Genomic DNA, 7,703 nt, shown 5'->3' with positions numbered 1-7,703 from the left:
CTCTATGGTTTCTTATACATGTGGTGACCGGCCGGTCCATATTGCCTTATTGTGGGAACTTCTGTTCCCACAGTAAGCTAGTTTCATAAGGGCATTATATCTTTTTGGGTCCATTATTATATGTTGCATTCTATGTTTTTTTTTTGTTTTTCTTTGTCCATTGGTTTTTTCATTATTCATTAGTCAGGCAGGCTCTCCAGTTAGTTGTTTGTATGTCTGTTATTTTTTTCTAATTTAATTAAAGTACCCCTTTTATTCTTTGCAAACATTTGTCTGAGTGCTAATTTAGAGGTTTTCTTTTTTGTGTTTCCATATCTATCTCCTTCCTCTAGCACCACCTACAGCTTATATCTTTGTTATAACTATTTCAGATATATTTTTCTGACTTAGGTAGGTTTAGACTTTGCTTTATTTATTGGTAGTGATGCGGTATTCGCCTCTTTGTGTATACTATATATATATATATATCACTTTTTTTACCCACCATAACTTAACTAAGTGTGATAGATAGATAGATTAAACAAGTAGCTACTGTTTCCTGGGGTACTCTGCTGTTAAGAAAACCAATGAAAAACAAAAAATAAGTGCGCTTTGTGTAGTCAACACTAGACCAAACCATTAGCTAGAGACAGTCTCTGTCTACCTGGGAGTGCCTCAGCAGTGCTACTAGGTTAATCAGAAGAGATGCTGCTGACAAAGTTATATAAAACCATCACACACTGAACCACTGATAGGAAATGGTATTCAAATGAATGGGTAAATGGCAAACAAATAAATAGTATGCAAGCACTTGCTGTGCTAAGATTCCCAGAACAAAGTCAATGACTGTTTGGTATATTCCAAAAAGGAATAGAGTATGAGTCTATAGGAAGCCAGTAATGTTGTAGCCCCACACTTCAGGACAACCACTCCTCTCCAACAAAATCAAGAGAAGTGTGTGTGTGTGTGTGTGTGTGTGTGTGTGTGTGTGTGTGTGTGTGTGTGTATACGTACACTGGCTCTCAACTACCAAATAATTTGGAAATGTGTATAAACAGTATGTATAAATATAAAAAATATATAAGATACCTGGTGTGGACCAAATTCCTGTGTCAGAATGTGTGAAACAAGTCTGCATTAATTACAAAGAACATATTTAAAAATGTATATACCATATTTTAAATAAAAATAAAACCATGGGGAACCGCATGGAGGAATTAAGACATTTTTCATTTATATATAATAATCCTCCCAAATCAGCATACTGTATGAGTGGTGACAAAGTAAGAAATTCATACCTATTCCTTCTATTAATAAAAGTGGGCCTATAAACCTTTTACATGTTAAGAATTAAAATGTACTGTAATCCATCTAGAACACATTTATGGAGGTGATAGAACCCAATTAAAATGCTCATTTTGTGATTCTCATGTGCATAATCAGAAAAGGGGGAGGGCTAAGGAATCTAAAAAGTTCCTGATGATGGATTATACTGTACATACCGATGATAAAAGGAGACTAGATTGTGATCAGTGAGATCAGTGTATGTTTAACATCTCAAACTATATAATTACTTGAAAAGGAAAACAAGAGGGAGATGTGTCATGGAAATGCTACTTAATCGAGATCTTCATTGAGAGATTGAGTGTTTGCTGTTTTTTTTCTTTTTTGTCACAAATTTTGACCTTTTAAGATTTTGGGGTACAGAAAAAAAAAAGTGTGAGGGGAAAATCATAATAACATAACACAATATAGTCAAATAATAAGACACACAAAAATACACAAACATGGGGGACATGAAAACCGGCCCACCTCCCCCCTCTGGCCCATCGCCGTCACAGTCGGAGAAACTTTGTTGTGGAGAAGTGAGGAGGCGCACCAGTCCCTCCATTATCCTGCAATAACATAAACGGGGGAAGACTTCCAAGGGGAGGAGGGTCATCTCACCAACATCTTATGATCCAGCCACCTGTAATCAGTATAGAGTTTCTGGGGGGTTTCTCCAACTGTATATTAAGTTGCGAAAGGTTTTATGAAACCTAAGTCCTAGTTTCAGTAAAGGAAAGAGATATAGAGAGTGTGCCTAAGCGTTTTGTTGGTTCTAAAGAAAATGAAGTTTTCTTAAGGGAAGGAGCTACAGCTCTGAGATTGAAGATAAACATCTTTTCATTTCATTTTGGGACTTTGAAGAAAAATGGGAAATATTTTTTGTTTCATAAAATGTTTAATAGCCAATGTGGCTATAAGGTTTATACAGTCTAACTCAGGTTTACAGTGTATTAGGGATATGGCTAGTGGAAATAAATGTATATAGTCCCATTCTACTCCTCATAGCCCAACACACTTGGACAAGGTTAAAGTATATTTCTATTAAACTGAGATGTTTATAAATGTATTATACTTATAAGCTGGGACTTTTAAAGACGGTACTCTGATGGGGGCTAGTGGGCTACCAATTTGTGGTGGCATCGATTCTGTCCTAAGTCCGTACTTCAAAGCCACAGATGCTGCCAGGAGATGTTAAAGCCATTTGGGCAGGGTGGTTAGGGAGAGTACCCATGTCCGGGAAACAATGCCGGCCATCGCGGCTAGCATTTGCCTTCCCAGACTTGGAGGCACCTAACTCAGCAGGTGGCTTCTGAATAACAAGTGTCTAAGGTGGCAAACTCATGCATGCCCTCGTTACATTCACAAGAACTGCTTGCCCGGCTTTGGAAGACTGACAGTCCTCTGATTGGCTGGTTGTAAAGTTCCCAGGCTCGGATTGGTTGCAGTATTTTATGAATTAATCTGAAATACTATAAGAAACCCAGCAGCCAATCCAGACCTCAGATTCTAAGCGCCACGACAGCAGCGGCAAATTTAAACTCACCAAAACATACTCTTAGAGATATAGACGCGCGCCGGCTTCAGAAATTTCAAGGCAAGACATTTTCTAAGTCCCACTTTCATGAGAAATGTAGCGGTCGTGGCTAGAACTACACGCCGAAAAGAGTACCAGGATATTTGGTACTATCTCCCGGTAAAGGGATTTTGGCATCTCTGGAAGAGATACAGCGGTGGCGTCAGGAACTTCATGCCGATTTCAGTTCCAGGACTTTTCGGGCCAAATCCCAGTAACCCAAAGACTTTGTTTTATGGACTATTTCGACTAAGAAAGTTTAGTTTTGTAGCCCAGACCCCAAGTAAGTGTGTTTTCCTCTGTGTATTGTAATCCATTATGTATACGTCTGTTTCTAAGGAATAAATTGCAATTTGTTTTACTTCTTGGTTTTGCGCAGAGATATGATTCCGGTATAATGGTGTAAATCCCTTGTCTTACGTGACATTTACCAAGCAACTTAAATTCCTTAAAGCGCGTTACAGTCCATAATGTGCCTAAGCACTGCTTAGAACATATGGCCACAGTATGACAATGTACAACTTCCCAATAAACGTATTCAATCATCCATACAGATGTTTTTAATTAATAATTTTACCAGAAAATGAGACGTTTGTTAACTTTGTCCAGCTGGTCTTAGCGGTTTTGGAGGTTAGTGGCTCCTCCCACCCAGGGTTTAAAGCTCACCCCTCCCCACTTTCCAAGTAAGCAGGTTTTCTTTTCATGCAGCTGGTTGTGGCAGGTTCAATGCCAGGACCACCCGGCCTCTAATTAAAGAGGTAAATAAGGATTTTAATCAGTTCGTGTTACTGGTCATGCCTTGAAAGTGGCTCGCAGGCTTAGGCTAAGGACCCGCTGCAGCCGGCGGCGTGCGCGGCAGCGTGCCACCAGCCCCTTTCCTCCAGTCTGGAGGTCCCCGCTGGCTCCTTCCGACAGGTCTTACTGCGTGCTGTGACGCGTCAGCCGGCCGATGCTGCAAGCTTCTGGTGAACAGAAGCGCCGACGCATCACGTGGTGCAGCAGTCAGCCAATGAGAAGGCAGGAAAGGAGCTACGGAGCTGCGGGAGGCGGCTAGGAGGGAAGTCTGTGAGGCAGCCGTGCATGGCTCTCCCTTCCCTCCCCCCCCCCCCCCCCGCTCCCAGATGTCTCTGTTTGCCAGGAGCTGCAGAGACCGGTGTATGGGGGGGGGGGGGGGGGGGGGGTAGCTGCAGAAACAGGTGTGGGGGGGCGGGGAGCTGCAGAGACATTGCCGCCCCCCGACCCGTTTTGGCCACGCCCCCGGTCCGTTTGGCCACGCCCCCTGCTCGCAAAAATGCTTCCTATGGACCGCAAATAGCTTCAAGTGCCTGACTGCAGTGCGGGGGCGTGGTCTGAGGCAGTGGGGCCTTAGCCTTATACGCTTTCGCCAAAGGGTTAACTAAATGACCCTTTTTCAAGAGATATATAGGTATTTCACTGTGTATTTTTGTCCCATTGGATGTTGCTCTGGACTTTTTTGTTTCTTTTTTTAGTCCATAATGTGCCTAAGCACTGTTTAGAACATATGGCCACAGTATGATTAAATGTATAACTTCCCAATAAACGTATTCAATCATCCATACAGATGTCTTTAATGTCTCATTTTCCCACCGCCTTATCGCCAAAAAAGCCTACTGCTATTCAGTAAGCTCTGATAAGTCAGTGATAAGAGACCTTTTCGTCAATTTTTTTGGGGAGGAAAAAAAATAAATAAATCTCCAAATGCGTGCCGATAAGCAACTTATCGCCAGGTTTTCAAACTCGTGCTATTAGCCCCGATTAGCTTATCAAGGCTAATTGAGATTTCCTCTCCAAATCGTCTCGCAAGGAAAAGTTGACAAGAAGGTGGTGAGAAGCTGCCGATTAGCGGCGAGACGGCACTTAGAAAATAAAATGATTTTTTTCTGCATCAGATTGATGTCGGGAGTCTCCGGAGCTGATAGCCATGAATCCCATGCAATAAAAATGCATTTACAGGCCACTTCATTACTTTAGCGACTAACCGCTAAGGCAATGAAGGGGTTAAGGAACAGCAGCAACTTTATTAGGGGCAGGAAGGAGTGAGTGAAAGGCCAATCTCCGCTTCACTCACCCCCTCTGGCCTCAATAAAGCTGCTATTGTGCGTTAACCCCTTCATTGCCTTAGCGGCTATCCGCTAAGATAATGAAGCGGCTTTAATTTAATTTTTATTAATAGTGTGCGGAAGCAGGGGGATCTCCTGAGCTGAACCGCATTGTTTTCAGCCTCGTGGACCTCCTGCTTCCCGAGTTACAGGCCCAGATATGAGGTGCCAGTATCTCCTTCATTCTTTAAATCCCCCAGTCACGTGACGCAGATGATTTAAAAATGGCGGCGATACTGGCACCCGATGCCCCCTACCAGGGCCTGTAACTCGAGAAGCAGGGGGTCGCTGAGCTGAAATCAAAGCTCTTCAGCTCAGGCGACCCCCTACTCATCTACACTAGTAATACATTTTTGTGTTTGCATTGACTGCTGCTCTGAGCGCGCTTCGAAGTCAATTTTGTTTGTGTCCCCAAGCTCCAAGCTCGGGGAGAGCGTACATGTGCACAAAGGCAATCCTTTGGGGGGGCATTCATCCACCTCTTTACTACCTCCTTCCCTCTTTCCCCCCCCCCCCCCCCCCCACCACCCTTTGCCTTTTTATTCTCCCTGCTTTTTGGCTTGCTGTCATCCACACTCCTACCTACAGTATTATGGATTATTTTTTATTTTTTTCCGTTTTCAATGTTGTGTTTTCACTTTTTTTATTCTTTCTGTACATTCATAGTATGATTGATATAGTGGCAGCCTAATCTTTCACTTGCAGAGGATCACAGCGAAGCAGGTTGCCAGCGGAGGAGAGCAGGACCACAGCGCTATTGCAGGGCAGACACCGGAAGGAGGGGCGTTTGACATCACAATGCTGGGGCGTACATTCGAAGCGCGCGCACACACACACACACACACACTATCCGGTTCGGCCGCCCGCGCACAGCTTCTTCGGCTGGGTGAATTGTTTGCAAAGCAATGTACCGATCAATGGCTTCCCCAGGAGAGAACAAGTTAAGTTCACCCAATACAACTCATCAGTGACATTCAAATGCATAGCCTGGTGGCAGTTATGGTCAGATTGCTTTCTGTCAAAACTTTATAGCTGACAGAGAAAGAAAGAGTAAGTCAATTGATGTGCGAGGAGAAGGGAAGTATGTTGGAGGAGACAGAAAGAATTTCTGACATCATAAGGTATTAAATGAAAGAGTGCGCGAGAGCGCGCCACGAAAAGAGCGAGAAAGAAAGAGAGGAGGTGGGGAGGGGACAGACGGGGAGAATGGTGGAGAGGGGGAAGGTGGGAAAAGAAAAAAGTCAAACCAGTCATTTTTCACAAGGTGGGTTGGCGTGCGAAGTGTGCATGGGCTGAGCCCTAGTGTTGTAAAAAGAAACTACTGTACATTTAAAGGGCTGCCTAAGCTTGTTAGAATCATTAGAGACGTATACCTTTGAACAGCAAATCTTAGTGTTCAACTGTGGGACCCAATAGGAGCCATTTTGCCATTGAACAGCGCAAATTACACAGTACGTTTTCATTTTAAAAGTGGTGTTTATAAACTATTTGAAATGAGAAAATTTGTACAAATTTTTGAAACTTGAGAAAAAAACTTCAGCATAAGGCGCCCTGCTGCCTTAAATATTACAATTACTAAAGACTTAACCAGTTTTGATTTCATTTTAATACATTACTATTTTGTGAGGAACAAAAAAAAAAAAGTAAGCATACCAAAAGTACTTTTTTTTTAAACAGAGAATTGCAAGATAATTTAAAACTATTTTCAGCAGTTTCTCATTTCAGCGCATATAGTTATGCATTGCAATACAATGCAATTAAACAATCACTTTTAAAATTATCCCAGCATTTATGACGTTTTATTCAGAAATTATATAAACGGGTTTCTTTATATTTGGGTGGCACATTCTTGATGTGACAATTTGACATTGCTTTAAAAAATAGGTACATACCTATGGATTCTGAATTGCTTTGTAACAATATCGGATTGCTGTTATTAACACATTTCTATAATCCAAAACCTGTTCTCACTAGAAAAATGGGACAGTTAAAATGTACAGATGCAGCGGCCGTTATCCTAACATTTACATGGGTACATATTGAGTTGTGCCGCGTGTAGGTTGCGATATATTCACGTGTTTTGCCGCTGCAGACATAATGGCACATCGGATTAACACAGCATGGGTCCCTGCCTTTCTGTAATAAACACGCAGTAAGAGATAGGCTGAATCAGTCACTAACTGCGCGCCTCTCACAGGCGATCCGGGGGTTTTATTAAAATTCTAACATTACAGTAATGTAGTAGGGTGTCTCCGGAGCTGAACCGCATTGATTTCAGATCCGGGGACCCCCTACTTCCCGGGATACAGGCCCCGTTATGGGGCGCCGGTATCTCCTATGCATGTAAATGTCTCGAGTCACGTGACCGGGACATTTCAATGCATTTAAGATACCCCCGCGATCGCCTGTGAGAGGCGCACAGTTAGAGTGACTGATTCAGCCTCTCTCTTACTGTGCGTCTATTACAGACAGGCAGACCCCGGTAGGACTCACTTAATCCGATGGGCCATTATAGTCTGCCCCGGCAAAATTTGTGCGTATCAAGGGGAGATCTCGAAATCCATTTTGAGATTTGCTCGAATAACGGCCGCTGCATCTGTACAGGACAAAAATAGCATTTACTAGGACAGTTATCTATTGACAGCTACAATTGATAAGTGACAATTTTTTCCACTATGAAGCTTTAAAGATTTTCCACTATT

The sequence above is a fragment of the Ascaphus truei genome, chromosome 4, assembly GCF_040206685.1.
Source record: "Ascaphus truei isolate aAscTru1 chromosome 4, aAscTru1.hap1, whole genome shotgun sequence".
NCBI lineage: Eukaryota > Metazoa > Chordata > Amphibia > Anura > Ascaphidae > Ascaphus > Ascaphus truei.
This window is presented reverse-complemented; position numbering follows the sequence as displayed.